Source organism: Bos grunniens, chromosome 12 (genome assembly GCF_055505025.1).
Source record: "Bos grunniens cultivar Pamir isolate PY7600 chromosome 12, Bosgru_T2T1.0, whole genome shotgun sequence".
In the NCBI taxonomy this organism is placed as follows: domain Eukaryota; kingdom Metazoa; phylum Chordata; class Mammalia; order Artiodactyla; family Bovidae; genus Bos; species Bos grunniens.
Genome location: NC_141176.1, coordinates 17,196,640 through 17,216,928, shown reverse-complemented (window position 1 = coordinate 17,216,928; position 20,289 = coordinate 17,196,640). Strand labels below are relative to the sequence as shown.

The following is a 20,289-nucleotide window of genomic DNA, read 5'->3' as shown; positions in this document are numbered from 1 at the left end:
AGGGACTGAACCCAGGTCTCCTGCATTGCAGGTGGATTCTTGACCAGCTGAGCCATCAGGGAAGCCCTAAAATTACTTAAATTAATTTTTATAATTGTTCTACTTTATAATTACTGTTGTTAATCTCTCAATGTGCCTAATTTAGAAATTAAACTTTATCACAGGTATGTACATATAGGAAAAAAACAAGTGTATATACGCATATATAAACACGTGTATATACACACACACACATACACACGTGTCGTGTGTGCTGCCACTTCAGTCATGTCCAACTCTTTGTGACCCTATGGACTACAGCCTGCCAGGCTCCTATCTCCATAGGATTCTCCAGGTAAGAACACTGGAATGGGTTGCCATGCCCTCCTCCATAAATACTCTCACTATCTGTGGTTTCAGGCATCCCCTGGGGGCGTTCTTGGAACGTATCCCCTGTGGATGGGGGAACAATTGTATTTCAGTGTACCTAGATTTACTTTTCTATACACACAACGTGCATAAGAAGAGTATTCGCTCTATATTACATGAGAATATAACAATGCATGTGATCACTGGGCACAGGACCTAGTACGTGTGTGTGTGTGTGTGTGTGTGTGTGTGCGTGCGTGCGTGTGCGTGCGCTTAGTCGCTCAGTGGTGTCTGACTCTTTGTGACCCCATGGACTGTTACCCGCCAGGCTCCTCTGTCCATGGCGATTCTCCAGGCAAGAACACTGCAGTGGGCTGCCAGGCCCTCCTCAAGGGATCTTCCCAACCCAGGGATCAAACCCAGGTCTCTCGCATTGCAGGCAGATTCTCTGCTGTCTGAGTCACCAGGGAAGCCCCGAGTACATAGTATAAAGGAAAAACTTACATGTTCAGCTATGGATAGAATACACCCAAACTCCTTAATATAACCCACATGTTCCTTTCCTAGCTACCTGGAAAACCACAGCCCTCAGCTTTCTTCTCTTACACCCCCTTATAGCCAATGGCCAACTATAGTTCCCTGAACAGGCTCAGCAAGTCCAGACCTCGGTTTGTTATTCCCTCTCCCACTTTCCTCTGGAGTAAATACGTATTCATCCTTTAAGTTCCTACAAAAATCTTTGACTCCTCTGCCAATCTTTCCTTGACCACTTAGTTCCTGGATCTTTATTTTTATTATTGGACAATAATTGTTTTACAAAATGTGTTAGTTTCTGCTGTACAATGAAATAAATCACCTATGTGCATACATGTCCCCTCCCTCTGGAGCCTCCCTCCCACACCCCATCCCAGCCCTCTAGGCCATCACAGAGCACTGAGCTGAACCCCCTGTGCTATACAGCTGCTTCCCACTAGCTGTTTATTTTACACATGGTAATGTATACATGTCAATACTACTTTCCCAATTTGTCCCACCACTCCCTTCCCATCTAGTGTCCACATGTCCATTCCTCCTGTAAAATTGATCACGCCTTTCTCCATGCTTCTTCATCCCTTGTTCATATCTTCAACACTTACCATATTGTATCTTAATCATTTGTTTACGTATCTGTCCACCCAATACATAATTATTTTGTAAATGATAGTCTAGTGTCTTGACAGTAGGTTAGCATGCTCCTCTTTATACCCCAAGCCCCCGATAGAGTGCTTGGCCTAGTGCCTCACATATTTTTTGATGATTTATTGAATAAAGTCCAAACAATAACTGAAGAGCTGGAACAAGAGAAGAAATGCAAATTGAGTTCCCTTAAGCAAAACTAGTACTTCTTAGAGAGTAATAAATTCAGACAGCTTGCTATATTCATTGGGGTCTAATTAGAAGACAAAAAAAAAAAAAAATACCAGTAATTTGAACAAGGACAGTATTAATACCAAGAATTGTTACCTGGGTAATAGGTAGTTAATTACTGAAAGGAGTAAAAGAAAATATTAAGGTATAAAAGGGCAGCCACTTCAGAAAGCTGTTGCCACTATTAAGCTCAAAGAAGTGAATAGGGAACCTAGAAACTTAAAGGAGGGGTCTTCTCCCGCAAGAGAGAGATTCTGACATTTGAGAAGGAACTGGCAGCTGCAGAAACACGTAGCCGCTAACCAAGGTGAATAAACAGGCTCCAGGCTACTTGCCAGAACCATAGGCAAGCGACCCACTGAGCTCTGCTCTGCTTGATGTCACAGGAGAAAAAGAGGAAACAGAAGGAAAAAGGTCCTTCTCATATTATCTTGCTGTCCTTTCCACAGCACCATCTATTGGCAGAGCTTAACATCAAGCCAGTTGGTAAAGGATAAATGCAGCCGTATAGCCAAAGCTATAGTTTTTCCAGTCTGCATGTATGGATGTGAGAGTTGGACCACAAAGAAGGCTGAGTGCTGAAGAATTGGTGCCTTTCAATTGGGTGCTAGAGAAGACTCTTAAGAGTTCTTTGGACCGCAAAGTGATCAAACCAGTCCATCCTAAAGGAAATCAACCCTGAATATTCATTGGAAGGACTGATGCTGGAGCTCCAATACTTTGGTCACTTGATGCAAAGAGGTGACTCACTGGAAAAGACCCTGATGCTGGGAAAGATTGAAGGCAAAAGGAGAAGAGGGAAGCAGAGGATGAGATGATTAGATAGTATCACTGACTCAATGGACATGAATCTGAGCAAACTCTCAGAGAGTGAAGGACAGGGAAGATTGGTGTGCTGCAGCCCATAGAATCACAAAGAGTTGGACATGACTTAGTGACTGAACAACAAATGCAGTTGACAAAGCCTATATCCATTACCAAACATTAGGACAAAGAGTAGGTTTAGAGCTGAGAAGTAACTGATAGCCAGCACATTCCAGCAACTGTAATAAGTGAAACAAAAACCAAGGACCGCTGCTCAGGTGCTAGGAGCAGAGACTCAAACCATCAGCATCTTTTCTCTCCAGTCCCATCCTGCTCTTCTCTTAGCGAAACCCTCATTCTACCTTTCAACCATGGATGGGCTCTTTCATGAGTCATAGATCATGACCACTATCACCAGCCAGGACCATCCTTTCCAAATCAAGACCGAAGTGGAGGCTGAGGATTAGCAAGGATCCTGAAGAATCTCTGCCGCATTATAAATAAACTCTGAAGGAATTTTGAATCATGGTCCCAGACCCCTGCTGCCTTCTTTAATGAGTTTCTGTGCCCAAGAGGGTGTACAACTCCAGTGTCTTAAATGACACATGCTCATTTCCATAGGGCGGAGATAATGGGCTATAACTGTAGAAGAACATGGTGAGGATAGAGAAAAAGGAAGAGCTCCCCCAAAAGAAGGGGCAGAAGACAAAATAACAAACACCTGCTTCAAATACTTCAACAGTATCATCCTATGCCTCATTTCTCTCTCCTTCAGACCATTATTTAAGATCCTGCTACAAAGCTCAGTCTGCAGATCTACTACTCAGCAAGCAAATTCTGCTTCTACACAACCTACTTGTTCAGTGCGTTTGATCTCCTCTGCTTCCATTTCAGCAATGACAGAAATAGATGGCCAAGGGCTGGTGGTGGACACCATGATCAATCTCCGTGGAGTGAGTCATAATGCTGGTCTCGTTTCATTGCCGCAGCTTCTTGATGCAGGGTGAAAAGAATTTGAAAGGCAAGTTAAAGTTTCATAGACAAGAGAAGATATGTTTAAAATTAAAAACCTCCTTTATAGAGAACCAATCGTGATTATGACCAAGGGGGGTTTTATTTAAGGAGAGGAATACCCACTTAGATAGTACCTCATTTAGTGAGCCCAAATTATTCACCTATGATTTTAAAAACTTTCAAAATTGTTTTACTGAGCACCTGGACATCAGTTAGAAATGTGATTGATTAATTCCCTTAAACTGTAATTATAGATTTAATATGGTTGATTGCTTTGAGGTTATTAAAGTATCTAAAATAGCAAATAACTGAAGTTCAGTGATTCCAAAATTTATAATACCTTAACATTAAAGTTAGTTATCAAAATGGTGAAAAAAAAATATTTAACTTTGTTTCTTCTTGCCCCGTACTCTGACACAGTGATAGTGCTATTTTCAGATGCTCTTAAGAGTTTTATTAATCTAACCAGACACAAAAGAAAAAGATCATAGCCACACAAATCAAGGTTGCAGATTCTAGTTGTCGGCTAGGAAACTCTGCCTTGGGACCTTGATCTGACTGTAATGACCACAGTGATTCAAAGAAGTGACACTGAGCATAAGCTGAGTCTTTTTATATAGTAAATGTTTTAAGTTTCATTTAAGTTGGTGCCTTTTCTGAAAATGATGTATTCTTCAACTTTTGGATTTCTTGGTCCCTAATCCCTTGGCCTGTCTCTATGATATATGAATCTAGTCTATTTGCATTATTATTAAAAGTATATGCTTTTTCTAGAATCTTTAAAATTTTAATTACTAGAGCCATCTAGGGTTTAATCTCTATGAATATCTCACCTCTTGAGCTGTTAGACTCAAGAGATTAGGCTATTAGAGATTAGGCTACTTGACTAGAAATGAATTTTTGAAATTTCCAACTTCTTGATCAACAGGTTTGATTAACTTTTATATTTAATTTGCTGGTTATTTCATATGACCACAGTGCTGATCACTATTTCCTTTTCTTGGTAGAGCTCCTACTTTACACTGGATTCCTTTCCTCCTTACACAGAAACAAGTGTGTGTGTGCACGCACGCACATGCATGCACACATATATTTAATTAAAAATACCACACATAGTAATATTTCCACTGTAAAAAATAAAAACTTTAAAACTATCCAAATATATCTGTGCTCCTTTTATATGATAACTATTCTTCGCACACTTAACATCAACCTTTTTTACTCAGGGTGTTAGAAATTAGCATCTGTAAAAAGCCATGAATTTGTAACTATTATTATTTGATGCAAATTCCTAAGGGTTACTGTTGCTGAGTCCTCTTAAGTAGATCTCCTCACTCTTTTACTGTCCCTTACATCTCCAAAAGCATTTTTGCTTTCTGACAACAGAATATTCCACACATAGATTGATTTCTTTCCTGGCTTGAGGAGGAAATCAAACACCTCCACGAGATCTGGTCCCTTCTATGCAGAGGACAAAACTGGACATCAAACAAAATCTGGACACTAGGGGTGCAGTAAAGACATGCTGATGGACAAAAGCCAGACACTATTGGACTTTTTTTTTTTAATGTCTGAGCAGGAATATGTATTTATCTTAAAAGTATGACTTCAAGTTAATTTTTCAAATTTAATGTATTTTCATTCCCACCTTTCCTTATAATATGCTATTTCATCAACCACTAGGATTTGTTTCTACACTGACTTAAGATCTCGATAGTTCAAACAAAAAAAAAAACCTTGGAAAGGATAACAAGTTTAAGATTCTGCATTGCTTATACATACAGAGGATATTTACATATAACAAACTAAAAGTAGAGTCATATGAGTAATTTTTTAAGCAAAGTATAACTCAAAAGTAAAGAGAATTAGGAAGTAGAGTATGGTTCATGATTTTGGAAAGCAGGATTACAATATAACAGTGGGAAATCCATGTCTGTGGTTCTAGACAAAGAATTATCATTCTTCATCTTTCTTCTTTGAAAAAATGTAGAGCAGTAGAGGCTGGAGGACTAACTGAAGAGAAAAACATGAAACATGTTCATAAAATAAGTCAGTCAATTTCATGAGTCCATGGATAATGATGATAGATGAATCATTCCTACTCAAAGGAAAATTTTATGTATTTTTGTCACAAAAATATTTAGTTCAAAATCATCTATTTGTTGAAAGTAATGCCATGGATGGTGATATACTACTTCATTTTGTATTCATGAATGTAATGAAATTTGATTCAGCGAAGATGGTGGCAGTGGCAGTTTATTTTTCTTAAATTCTTCTTAAGAAGAATAATCCTACCATTCAGAAGACTGAGATCATGGCATACGGTCCCATAACTTCATGGCGGATAGATGGGGAAACAATGGGAACAGTGAGAGACTTTATTTTGGGGGCTCCAAAATCACTGCAGATGGTGACTGTAGCCATGAACTTAAAAGATGCTTGATCCTTGGAAGAAAGGCTATGACCAATCTAGCAGCATATTAAAGAGCAGAGACATTGCTTTGCCAACAAGGGTCTGTCTAGTCAAGGCTGCAGTTTTTCCAGTGGTCATGTATGGATGTGAGAGTTGGACTATGGAGAGGGCTGAATGCCAAAGAGTTGATGCTTTTGAACTGTGGCATTGGAGAGGACTCTTGAAGGTCCCTTGGACTACAAGGAGATCAAACCTAAAGGAGAATCAATCCTAAAGGAAATCAGTCCTGAATATTCACTGGAGGGACTGATGCTGAAGCTGAAACTCCAATGCTTTGGCCACCTGATGCAAAGAATTAACTCATTGGAAAAGACCCTGCTGCTGGGGAAGATTGAGGGCAGGAGAAGGGGACGACAGAGGATGAAATGGTTGGATGGCATCACCAACTCAATGGACATGAGTTTGAGTAAGCTCCAGGAGTTAATGATGGACAGGGAAGCCTAGTGTGCTGCAGTCCACAGGGTTGCAAAGAGTTGGACACAACTGAGCAACTGAACTAACTAAATTCTATTATATAAAGCAGGCAAGTAGCCAGAAAACAAAGAGACGATCAACATCTCCAACAAACTTAGGTGACAAAGTATCTTCATACACCCCATAGTAAGGGCTGGTATAAACAAACTTTTAGTAGCTATCAGATACATAGAGCATCTGCATCATAGGAAGCATAAGAAAGAACTGGGTATCCTCCACAGTCTAAGACTACAGTCCTAAAATAGCCAACAGAAACTCACTGGAAATTCCAGAAGGCCAATGTGAGAACAGCAGCCGGCACTGGGTGAATTTTGCATAGTCCAGTGGTGGGTGAGGGTGTGGGCCCTTGTGGTGAGTTTTGAAGAGACTGGAGCAGTCTGTGTCCCATGGACTCAAAGTCAACTGCCTAAACTCCCTTACAGGACAAAGTCCAACACTGAGCATGAAGTGCTAGGAACAGAATCCAATTGAAAGACACAAGGTCAATGGAGAAAAACGAAGGAGGTGCTCACATAGAATCTGAACATGAGAACAGAACCAGGAGATCGAGAAGACCCATGATACTTTGTGTGGGTGCAGTGAGTCGTGTCCAACTCTTTGTAACCCCATGGACTGTAGCCCACCAGGCTCCTTTGTCCATGGTATTCTCCAGGAAAGACTACTGGAGTGGGTTGCCACTTCATTCTCCAGAGGATCTTTCTGACCCAGGGATCGAACCTGCATCTCTTGCATCGGCAGGTGGGTTCTCTACGACTACTGCCACCTGGGACTGTGTAACCCTACATAAAAGAGTTAGAAGGGTTAACTGTGGAGCATACAGTTAGAGAAGTTATCTTGAACGAATGGCTTTCTATAAGTTTAACAAAACTGATTTTATATAAAAATAAGCAACAGAAAAGAGAGGTCAATCTCATAACAAGTTAATTAATGCACATATTAATATAAGGGAAAAAAAAGTAAAATGTGCCCCTGTTACAGTAAGAGATCCGAATGTTGGAAAGCAAACAGGATACCTATGGAAAGATAAATACATCAAACCAACTTTGATTTTACACAGATCTAAAGGGTTTGTGGTGTTTTTCTGCAGAGAATTGGAAAAGTCCACAGGACAGACATCAGAAGCAGAGCAGCCATTCCAAGCAATGCAGATACAATCAGCCCAAGAATGAACAATATCCCTCAATCAGCCCAAGAATGAACAGAATGTTTCAAAGCAGCTGCACATGGTGTAATTTTATTTCTGAAATGAAGATAGCTTTATGCTTGGCACAGAGATCAGATTAACTTTGATTACAAGGAAGCTAACCTCTATAGATGGGCTTCCCAGATGGCTCAGTGGTAAAGAATCCACCTGCCAATGCAGGAGACGGAGGTTTGATCCCTGGGTCAGAAAGATCTCCTGGAGAAGGAAATGGCAATCCATTCCAGTATTCTTGCCTGGGAAATCCAACAGACAGAGGAGTCTGGAGGGCTACAGTTCATGCGGTCGCAAAGAGCTGGACATAACTGAGCGACCAAACACACAACCTTTACAGAGGTTTCCTTAGAGAAATCTCTAACAGATTTCTTTCCAAGGAGACAGGTACCTATGAGAGTTGAACTTGAGCAAGTTTACAGTTATTTTAAGAGATCTGTGTATCTTACATGTTAGTAAGCAAATGCTTATAGGCTGAAAGAAGATGTCATCCACATAAAATGTTCTTACTGTTCAAATATAAGTAGTTGATTTTGTATTTAATAAAATTCCGAGTATTTCAAAAATTACTGAACTCAGCTTTCTCTAACATTTAAGAGACGTTCATGTATGTTCAAATAAATAAGATTTTCCCCTGCTTTTTATTTTGAACAATTTCAAAGCAATTGGAAGCACAGCACATGAACAGCCATCTGTCCTTCACGTAGATTCACCCATTTGTGACATTACTGGCAATATAGTTCCATTCTCTCTCATTCTCTTGGGTGCTCATCTATTATTTTTTTTTTTCATTTTCCTGATATATTTGTAATTGAATTTTAGACTTCACCTCTTCACCTTTAAATACTTTAATGTCTCCTAAGATTAAAATTAAGGAGATATCCATTCTACACAACCACAATATGACTCTCATACCTATTGAAGAGGAGAAAGAGAGGGGGAAGGGAGGCGGAGAGGGACACTGAATTTAAATTTTACCAATTCCTAAGAATATTTTAAAAGTTGGGGTTTTTCCTCTGATTCAGGATCTAAACAAGATTGAGAAAATGAATTTGGTTGTTTTTCTTTCAGTCTCTTTTAATACAGAAGTGTACCCTTTTTCTTATGGCATTGAGTTTTTGCCAGAGGCCAGGCCAATGGTCTTGTAATAGAATATGTCATGTAATTAACTTGTCTGATTGATAAATCCACTGACTAAAAGATTCAGCTAATATATATATTTTTTTGCAAAAAATGTTACAGGGGTGCTATTGTATACTTATTTCACTAAATCAGGACACATAATAATCATTGTCTCACAATAAGGAACATTAATTTGATCACTTGCTTAAGTGAATCACAGGCTTATGTTCTCCAGTGCAAAGAAAGATTCACTTCTGCCTCTGTAAATCATGTTAGCTAATTCTCAACAAGGTATTAGCAAACTGAATGCAACAGCACATTAAAAAGAATCATTCATTATTATCAAGCATGATTTATCTCAAGATAGCTCAACATACACAAATCAATACATGCAATACACCACATTAACAGATCAAAGGTAAGAATCATATGATCATCTCAACTGATACAGAAAAAAATATTTAGCAAAATTGAACATTCTTTCATGACAAAAAACAGTAAGTTGGGTAAGAAGAAAGTCCAGTATAGAAGGAACATTACTTAGCATAATCAAGGCCATTTACAACAATGCCACAGTTAATATTGTGCTCAGTGGTGAAAAGTTAAAATCCTTTCCTCTAAGATCAGGTACAGGCATAGAATCCTACTTTTTGCCATTTCTATTCAATAGAGTATTGGAAATCCTACCCAGAGTAATTAGACAAGAAAAATAAAAGACATTCACATCAGAAAGGAAAAAGTAAAATTGCCTGTTTGTAGCTGATATGATTTTATATAGAGAAAACTCTAAAGACTTCATTTAAGAAAAAACTATTAGAATAAATCAATTCAGTAAAGTTGCAGGGTATAAAATCAACATACAAAAATCAGTTGCATTTCTATACAGTAAGAGTGAACTACCTGAATGAGAAATTAAGGAAGCAATCCCAGTTATAACAGCATCAAAAATCAATAAAACACTTGGAAATATGTTTAACATGTTTAACCAAGGAGGTGAAACATGTGTAAAACAAAAACTGTAAGACGTTAATGAAAAGATTGAAGAAGATACAAATAAATGGAAATAGATTTCATGTTCTTGGATTGGAAGAATTGATATTGCAAACATGTATACTACCCAAAGTGAACTACATATTTAATGCAATCCTAATCAAAATCCCAACAGCATTCTTTACAGAAATAGAAAAAAATTACTCTAAAATTTGAAATCACAGAAGACCTTTTATTAATATACTCAAAGCAATCCTGAGAAAGCACAAAGCTGAACCCATCACATTGCCAGATTTTAAGCCTTATTACAAAGTGATCAAAACAGTATGGTACTGGTATATAAGTAGGCACACAAGGCAGGGGAATAGAATAGAGAGTCTGGACATAAACAGTACGTATAAGGTGAACTCCCGGCAATCTTGATTCCAGCTCGTGCTTCCTCCAGCCCAGCGTTTCTCATGATGTACTCTGCATATAAGTTAAATAAGCAGGGTGACTATATAGAGCCTTGACATACTCCTTTTCCTATTTGGAACCAGTCTGTTGTTCCATGTCCAGTTCTAACTGTAGCTTCACACAGACTTCTCAGGAGGCAGTCAGGTGGTCTGGTATTCCCATCTCTTTCAGAATTTTCCAGTTTGTTGTGATCCAATCAAAGGCTTTGGCATAGTCAATAAAGCAGAAGTAGATGTTTTTCTGGAACTCTCTTGCTTTCTCTATGATCTAGCAGATGTTGGCAGTTTGATCTCTGGTTCCTCTGCTTTTTCTAAAACCAGCTTGAACATCTGGAAGTTCACGGTTCACTTACTGCTGAAGCCTGGCTTGGAGAATTTTGAGCATCACTTTGCTAATGTGTGAGATGAGTGCAATTATGCAGTAGTCTGAGCATTCTTTGGCATTGCCTTTCTTTGGGATTGGAATGAAAACTGACCTTTTCCAGTCCTGTGGCCACTGCTGAGTTTTCCAAATTTGCTGGCATATTGAGTGCAGCACTTTCACAGCATCATCTTTTAGGATTTGAAATAGCTCAACTGGAATTCCATCACCTCCACTAGCTTTATTCATAGCGATGCTTCCTAAGGCCCACTTGACTTCGCATTCCAGGATGCAAGGAAATCAGTCCTGAACATTCATTGGAAGGACTGATGCTGAAGCTGAAGCTCCAATATTTTGGCCACATGATGCAAGAACTAACTCATTTGAAAAGATTCTGATGCTGGGAAAGATTGAAGGCAGGAGGAAAAGGGGACAACAGAGGATGAGATGACTGGATGGCATCACTGACTCAATGGACATGAGTCTGAGTAAACTCTGGGACCTGGTGATGGACAGGGAGGCCAGGCATACTGCAGTCCATGGGGTTGCAAAGAGTCAGATACAACTGAGTGACTGAACTGAACAGAACAAGGTTCTTAACTGGAACTGAGTAAGGAACTGAACTGAATAACTAATTTTTAACAATGGTTCCAAGACCACACAATGAAGGAAAAGGACAGTCTCTTCAATAAATAGTCCTGGGAAAACTGAATATCCGCATACAAAAAAATAAAATGGACCTCTATCTTACACCACTAACAAAAATTCAAAACAGATCATCTAAACATAAAACATAAAATTGTATAACTGCTAGAAAACACAGGGAAAAAGATTCTTGACACTGGCTTTAGCAAGGATTTCTTGGATAAGACACCAAAATCACAAGCAACAAAGACTGCAATAAGCAGGACTAAATTGAAGAGCTTCAGTGTAGCAAGGAAAACAGTGAATTGAAAAGGCAACCTACAGAATGAGAGAAAATATTTACAAAGCATACAGATGATAAGGGCTTAAAGTTAAAATAAATATTAATAACTCATAACTCAATAACACAAAAAGCAAATAATCTGATTACCAAAAAGGCAAAAAACCTGAAGACATTTTTCCAAAGATTACATATAAATGTCCAATAGGTATATGCAAAGATGCTCAGCATCACTAGTCATCGGGGAAATGCACATCAAAACCAGTGAGATATCTCCTCATACCTGGTAAGATGGCTTTTATCAAGAAGATAAGAGGTAAAAATTCCTGGTGGAAAAAAGAGAGCCCTTGTATACTGTTGATGAGAATGGAACTTGGGTTAAGCCACAGTGGAAAACAGTAACAGGTTTCCTCAAAAAATTAAAAATTCATCTATCGTATGATCTGGTGATCCCATGCCTGGAATATACATTCAAAAGAATCAAAACCAGTAGCTGAAAGCAATACCAGCACTCCCATATTCATTGCAGTGTTATTCTCAATAGCCAAGGTACAAAAACAATAGCCTAAGTGTCCATCCACAGATGAATGGATTAAGATGTAATGTATCAGATCAGATCAGTCGCTCAGTCGTGTCCGACTCTTTGAGACCCCATGAATCGCAGCACTCCAGGCCTCCCTGTCCATCACCAACTCCCAGAGTTCACCCAGACTCACGTCCATCGAGTCAGTGATGCCATCCAGCCATCTCATCTTCTGTCGTCCCCTTCTCCTCCTGCTACCAATCCCTCCCAGCATCAGAGTCTTTTCCAATGAGTCAACTCTTTGCATGAGGTGGCCAAAGTACTGGAGTTTCAGCTTTAGCATCATTCCTTCCAAAGAAATCCCAGGGCTGATCTCCTTCAGAATGCACTGGTTGGATCTCCTTGCAGCCCAAGGGATTCTCAAGAGTCTTCTCCAACACCACAGTTCAAAAGCATCAATTCTTCGGCACTCAGCCTTCTTCACAGTCCAACTCTCACATCCATATATGACCACAGGAAAAACCATAGCCTTGACTAGACGAACCTTTGTTGGCAAAGTAATGTTTCTGCTTTTGAATATGCTATCTAGGTTGGTCATAACTTTCCTTCCAAAGAGTAAGCGTCTTTTAATTTCATGGCTGCAGTCACCATCTGTAGTGATTTTGGAGCCCAGAAAAATAAAGTCTGACATTGTTTCCACTGTTTCCCCATCTATTTCCCATGAAGTGGTGGGACTGGATGCCATGATCTTCGTTTTCTGAATGTTGAGATTTTTTTTTTTAATTTTATGTTTAAACTTTACATAATTGTATTAGTTTTGCCAAAAATCAAAATGAATCCACCACAGGTATACATGCGTTCCCCATCCTGAACCCTCCCCCCTCCTCCCTCCCCATACCATCCCTCTGGGTCGTCCCAGTGCACCAGCCCCAAGCATCCAGTATCGTGCGTCGAACCTGGACTGGCATCTCATTTCCTACATGATATTTTACATGTTTCATTGCCATTCTCCCAAATCTTCCCACCCTCTCCCTCTCCCACAGAGTCCATAAGACTGTTCTATACATCAGTGTCTCTTTTGCTGTCTCGTACACAGGGTTATTGTTACATCTTTCTAAATTCCATATATATGCGTTAGTATACTGCATTGGTGTTTTTCCTTCTGGCTTACTTCACTCTGTATAATAGGCTCCAGTTTCATCCACCTCATTAGAACTGATTCAAACGTATTCTTTTTAATGGCTGAGTAATACTCCATTGTGTATATGTACCATAGCTTTCTTATCCATTCATCTGCTGATGGACATCTAGGTTGCTTCCATGTCCTGGCTATTATAAACAGTGCTGCGATGAACATTGGGGAGAACATGAACGTGTCTCTTTCCCTTCTGGTTTCCTCAGTGTGTATGCCCAGCAGTGGGATTGCTGGATCATAAGGCAGTTCTATTTCCAGTTTTTTAAGGAATCTCCACACTGTTCTCCATAGTGGCTGTACTAGTTTGCATCAAGACAGTATGGTACTGGCACAAAGACAGAAATGTAGATCAATGGAACAAAATAGAAAGCCCAGAGATAAATCCACACACATATGGACACCTTATCTTTGACAAAGGAGGCAAGAATATACAATGGATTAAAGACAATCTCTTTAACAAGTGGTGCTGGGAAATCTGGTCAACCACTTGTAAAAGAATGAAACTAGAACACTTTCTAACACCATACACAAAAATAAACTCAAAATGGATTAAAGATCTCAACGTAAGACCAGAAACTATAAAACTCCTAGAGGAGAACATAGGCAAAACACTCTCTGACATACATCACAGCAGGATCCTCTATGACCCACCTCCCAGAATATTGGAAATAAAAGCAAAAATAAACAAATGGGACCTAATTAACCTTAAAAGCTTCTGCACATCAAAGGAAACTATTAGCAAGGTGAAAAGACAGCCTTCAGAATGGGAGAAAATAATAGCAAATGAAGCAACTGAATGTTGAGCTTTAAGCCAACTTTTTCACTCTCCTCTTTCACTTTCATCAAGAGGCTTTTGAGTTCCTCTTCACTTTCTGCCATAAGGGTGGTGTCATCTGCATATCTGAGGTTATTGATATTTCTCCCAGCAATCTTGATTCCAGTTTGTGTTTCTTCCACTCCAGCGTTTCTCATGATGTAATGTATATTTACATATATAATGGAATATTATTCAGCCCTGAGAAAGAAGGAAATCCTGACAGTGTGACCATGAGAATGGACTTTGAAGGCATTATGCTAAGTGACAAAAGTCAGGCAAGGAAAGACGAGTATGATCTCACTTATGTAAGGAATCTAGAAAAGGTAAACTCATACACAGTAGAATTGTGGTTACCAGGGACCGGAGGTCTGGGGAAATGTTTAAAGGTACAAACTTGAAACCAGTAAGTAAGTTCTGAAGATCTAATATATCGATATCATAATACAGGTAGTAACAATCCAGTATTACAAACTTTAGAGCTATAATACAAACTTTAGATCCAGGAATACTAACTTTATATCTATATATATATAAATATATCGTGGGTGCTTGTGCTCAGTTGCTTCAGTCGTGTCCAACTCTTTGAGACTGCATGGACTGTAGCCTGCCAGGCTCCTCTGTCCATGGGATTTCCCCAACAAGAATACTGGAATGGGTTGCCATGCCCTCCTGGCCGAGGGATTGACCTGCGTCTCCTGCATTGCAGGCAGATTCTATACCGTTGAGCCACTGGGGAAGCCCCCATAAATATATCAAATAGACACATTATATACCTTAAAATTACACAATGCTGTATATCAGTTACATCCCAATATTTTTAAAGGTAAAAAAAAATAACAAATTATCCAAGGGATGATATTTCAAGACCACGTGAATTTCCTGTTCCCAACAACATTTGACCATTAGCTTAAATAACTATTGATATAATTCTGCTGGAAGTACCAAGACAGTGATTTTCTAACTTTATTCTTTATGCATTTATTTGGGCTTCCCTGATGGCTCAGTGGCAAAGAACCTGCCTGCCAATTCAGGAGATGTGGGTTCAATCCCTGGATTGGGGAAGATCCCGTAGAGAAGGAAATGGCCACCCACTCTGGTATCCTTGCCTGGAGAAAATCTCATAGACAGAGGAGTCTGGTGGGCTATAGATCATGGCGTCACAAGAGTTGGACATGACTTCACAACTAAACCACAACAACAATGCATTCACTTACTAATGATCAATAGAAATGAAAAAAACTACTGTGATTTGAGAGTACAAGTCTTCAGAGAGGTTAGAAGCCACTTTGTCTAGGCAGACATGAGACATTAGGCTCAAGATTATGTAAATGTCCCACTTCCCCCACACGCTCACTGCACCACTGCACAGGACAAGTATTTTTCCTATTAGAAGCTCTGATGATTGACAGCCCTGCTGTCTGAATTATTTGCAAAGATCTCATTATTAGATTTAATAGGGATAAACATAATTTTCTTTAAAAAACTAGAACCTCGTTATTCCTGACATTTAATATTAGGATTCTAAAAAGCTGTATGAAGTAACTGAAAAAGCTGGCTTAATCTAGACTGTGAAAACACTAAGCAAATGACTCTACAACCTCTACCTCCATACATGCTGAGAACAATGAAATTTTAATATCTGCTGCCTAATTTATCTTTATTTTCTTTAATTTATGATATATTTAATACAAAGACTACATGAGGCCAAGTTGTTAAACTCTTGTACAAGACTGGTTACTTTGTAATTTGTGATTCCCTGGATTTTTCTTGAAAATCAGCCAGAAATTGCTACAGGTATAGAATTTAGCAGTTTCGAAACTGCATTCAAGGAGAAGAGGGACCATTTTCACTATGGAGATCCTTCAATAGGCTCTCATATAAGAGCCTGACCTACTCATATTCAATGCCAAACCAAGATCAGCATCAGTCCTGACTCTGTGAGGTTCACAAAAGCATATGTTCAAACAGGGGTTTCATTCTTTAGAAATGTCTCCACAATGTGTATAACAAGGTTTTTGTTGTTATTGTAAAGATTTCAAGATTTATTATCAAATCTGCTTGCATGATTAATGAGCCACTCTTTTCTAATCAGGAGTCATCTTCTCCAAGGGAGATAGATGGTAGATATTCAAAATACAGCAGAAATCCAAGGTCATTATAGTCAGTAGTCCATACCTACCTTCTGGATTCTGCTGTGCGATTTTTTTATTTTCATTGTTAATCAAATTTGAAGGATAATAATGGAGTAAATACTTGCTTGTTGAAAACATTAATTTGTAGGAATTATGAAAATGAAGTATGTAAAAGTAAATAATCCTTGAATGAAATTGAGAAATGGTTGAAATCTGGGGGTGGATCCTGAAGAAGGGCCAGCTTCCTGAGAGAGTCAATTCCTAGGCAGGTTGGTAAGAAGTCCAGGATCCCCAAGGAGGAGAAAGGGGTCTGGGGCTCTTGAAGCAGAGATAGGGGTCTAGAATTCTCAAGGAGGAGGAAGAGACAAACATTTTTTTCTCTCTACATTCCTTAGTCTTAGTCACATAGAATGTTTTTTTCTTTAAGCCTGGAACTGATGATTAACCAAACAACTCAGTTTAAACTCTGTACTAAGGATTTTATGGAATTGTCACTCAGTATCTTCAAGGAAGATTGTTTTCTGATAGAATATATCTTCAGACAGAGAAGGCAATGGCACCCCACTCCAGTACTCTTGCCCGGAAAATTGCATGGATGGAGGAGCCTGGTAGGCTGCAGTCTATGGGGTCCCTAAGAGTCTGACGACTGAGCGACTTCACTTTCACTTTTCACTTTCATGCATTGGAGAAGGAAATGGCAACCCACTCCTGTGTTCTTGCCTGGAGAATCCCAGGGACGGGGGAGCCTGGTGGGCTACTGTCTATGGGGTTGCACAGAGTCGGACACGACTGAAGCAACTTAGCAGTAGCAAGGATTATACAACAACAATATATCATGCCTGAGGACAGTTTCTCCTTCCTAAAAACCTTCTGGCTAATCCTGTTATCTTAAAATGTATATTATGGGAATGAGTCCAGTAAAATTTCTACAACCTTGAGACATTCTTTTGATTTATTGTAAGAACTAACTTAAAAAGTCAATAACTCCCTTGCTAAAGACTAGCAGGGGGACACTCTCTGTCCCCCTGCTGATGTCTATGTCAGAAACTTTCTCTGTCCCTTTTTATACTTTAATAAAACTCTGCTATACAAAAGCTCTTGAGTGTTCAAGCCTGGTCCCTGGCCCCGAAGTTAAATCTTCTTCTTCGGAGATCACGAATCCAACACCATTCACCATAAGCTAACATTCTCAAACAGACGATGCTTTTTCAGAAAAGACTTTTTTTCAGATCAAAACAAACACTATCCTAACAGGACCCTAATAAATTTTTAAGTAGATTTCCAAGTACGTTTCAAACAGAATTCTTCTACATAAACATCCAACTGTAACTAGCAAGTTCACAAAATACATAGAAGTTGGCTCGTTAAAAGCAAAATGCATTTGTTCTTGAAATCTATCCTTTGAATAACTATAAATAAGTCATTCATTTAAGACTCTCCACCTAACATTCAGCTTGGATTAGCATAGTTCTTACCAGAGTTCTTACTCAGAATCATCTGGTAAGATTTCATTAAAAAAAAAATGTGATGTACCCCAACGTTCATTGCAGCTTCACATAGCCAGGACGTGGAAACAACCAACATGTCAACTGACAGATGAATGGGTAAAGAAGTTGCAGTACATAAACAATGGAACATAACCCAACCATAAAAAGGAATGAAGCTGAGTCAGTTGCAGTGATGTGGATGAACCTATAGACTGTTATACAGAGTGAAATAAGTCAAAAAGAGAAAAACAAATATTGTATATTAAAGCATACATATGGAATCTAGAAAAATGGCACCAATGAACCTATTTGCAGGGTAGGAATAGAGATGCAGACGTAGGGAACAGACTTGTGTACACGGATGGAAGGGGAGGGTGGGACAAATTGAGAAAGTAGAATTGACATAAATATACCACCATGTGTGAAACAGCTAGCTAGTGAGAAGCTACCATATAACATAGAGAGACCAGCTTGTTGCTCTGTGACGACACAGAGGGGTGGGATGAAGGGGTGGAAGGGAGGCTAAAGACGGGGTGGGGGGGATATATATATATACTCATGGCTGATTCACAGTGTTGTACAGCAGAAACCAACACAACATTGTAAAGCAATTATCTTCCAATTAAAAATAAATTTTAAAAAGTACATGTGCTGAAACACACACCCAGGCACTCAGATTTACTGGAGATTATTACTAGAGTCAGGAATATACATATTTTTAAAACTCCCCCAAATGATTCTGAGATGTACTGCCATTTGGGATGAGTCAGTGGAGAGAGTAAATGCAGATAGGTTCAAGCAAATATTGCCTAACTAGTTAGACAATCTTGAGAAAGACACTGAATATCTCTGAACATCCTTTCATCTGTATGTAACTGAGCCACACACCATGAAATGTCATCAAATATTATATTTCACTTTTTAAAACCATTTTTGTAACTGTTTTAATTCTAAAAATCTGTCCACATATTTAATGTTTCATTTTTATTTTAAAAAGCTATTACTAAAGTCAAAGTGAGTCTTAGAGTGAGTAGTATCCTAGGATAAGGAAGTAAGAATTAGACCCAATGAAAATGCCCCAAAGTTGACATTGCCGCTAGCTACTGTCTCTGCTGCGCCTCAGTACCAGTCAAGAAGGGCCTTAGAACCTTAAGAAAATTCAGTCTTAAAAGTCAAGGCAGGCCATTTGAGTCCCTGAAAATATGAATCTTTGTAGGAATGACACCTAAATTAGGGTAGTCAAAGTCCTTTTTTGGGGGGTACCATCTCAGAATGTGATCTTAAAAATATTACCTTAAAAATAAAAGTACCCAGAATTCATCCTAACCAAAATTTCAAGTCTCAAATTTAAGTTCTTATACAAGTTCTGCCTCTTTATATCATCTTCAAAAGACCCATATGTTCTTGCTTCTTTGTCTTAATTGCCTCTCCTAAGATAGTTCTCAGGTGGATAGCTAACCTTCATGTGCTTGGGACCATCACATATTAATACTGTTCATCTCATTCTATTGAGGAGGAAGAGCTTTCTAACAGTAACACTGGAACACCTGCAGTAGGGGCTTCTCTTCCACAATGTACCGCTAGGGGTTGTTGGATTATGACCTCTCTCAGTGTATTGCTGCTGCTGCTGCTGCTAAGTCACTTCAGTCGTGTCCGACTCTGTGCCATCCCATAGACGGCAGCCCACCAGGCTCCCCCATCCCTGGGATTCTCCAGGCAAGAACACTGGAGTGGGTTGCCATTTCCTTCTCAGTGTATTAGGTATCTATAAGTATTTTAAATCCGACCTCTCTTCCATCTCCTTTGTATGAGTAATACTAGTGAAGGATGTTAAGTTTTCATGAAGGGCAGAATATTACAAAGTACAGGGTAAGAAGATGATTCCACAGCAGAAATTTCTTTCATTATAGAATTGAATCTCCCTCTTATATATCTATGAGAGCTTCTGCTGCTGCGGCTGCTGCTAAGTCACTTCAGTCGTGTCCGACTCTGTGCGACCCCAGAGACGGCAGCCCACCAGGCTCCCCCATCCCTGGGATTCTCCAGGCAAGAACACTGGAGTGGGTTGCCATTTCCTTCTCCAATGCATGAAAGTGAAAAGTGAAAGTGAAGTCGCTCAGTCGTGTCCGACTCTTAGTGACCCCATGGACTGCAGCCTACCAGGCTCCTCCATCCATGGGATTTTCCAGACAAGAGTACTGGAGTGGGGTGCCATTGCCTTCTCCGATGAGAGCTTCTAGTATAACAAATTTAAAAAGGGGGCAGGGCAAGATGGCATCAGTGGAAGACCTTGAGCTCACCTCCTCCCATATGGAGATTGAACCTATACCCACATATAGAACAACTCGTCCTGAAGACCTGAGGGCTGAACAGCTATTGCACGTCGAAGGACCACGTGTAGAGAAGACAGACGTGGTATCCATGGGAAACCTACTCCAACCTGCAGTAGGGAGGGATATAGCTGAGGGGCCTGAGCACCTGGGACATAGCAAAACAAACAAAAAAACCCACAGCAGTTTAGAGGGCACCTAGACTATGGGGAAAGAAAAATCCATTTACTAACCCTA

The 20,289-nt window shown here is 39.4% G+C and overlaps 1 long non-coding RNA gene across 14 annotated transcripts in view; it reads right to left on the bottom strand.

Moving 5' to 3' along the window:
* The window catches only part of LOC147361435 (uncharacterized), a 421,857-nt gene that overhangs the window by 310,965 nt on the left and 90,603 nt on the right, over positions 1–20,289 (bottom strand). For 12 of the 14 annotated variants that reach the window (XR_015137896.1, XR_015137895.1, XR_015137899.1 and 9 more), the window contains exon 2: positions 3,416–3,548. The exons of 1 other annotated variant lie outside the window; for it this stretch is intronic. This is a non-coding gene — a long non-coding RNA (uncharacterized LOC147361435). Of the gene's footprint in view, positions 1–3,415; positions 3,552–20,289 lie in introns of all 14 variants that reach the window. One more of the 14 variants, XR_015137900.1, reaches the window with a different exon arrangement.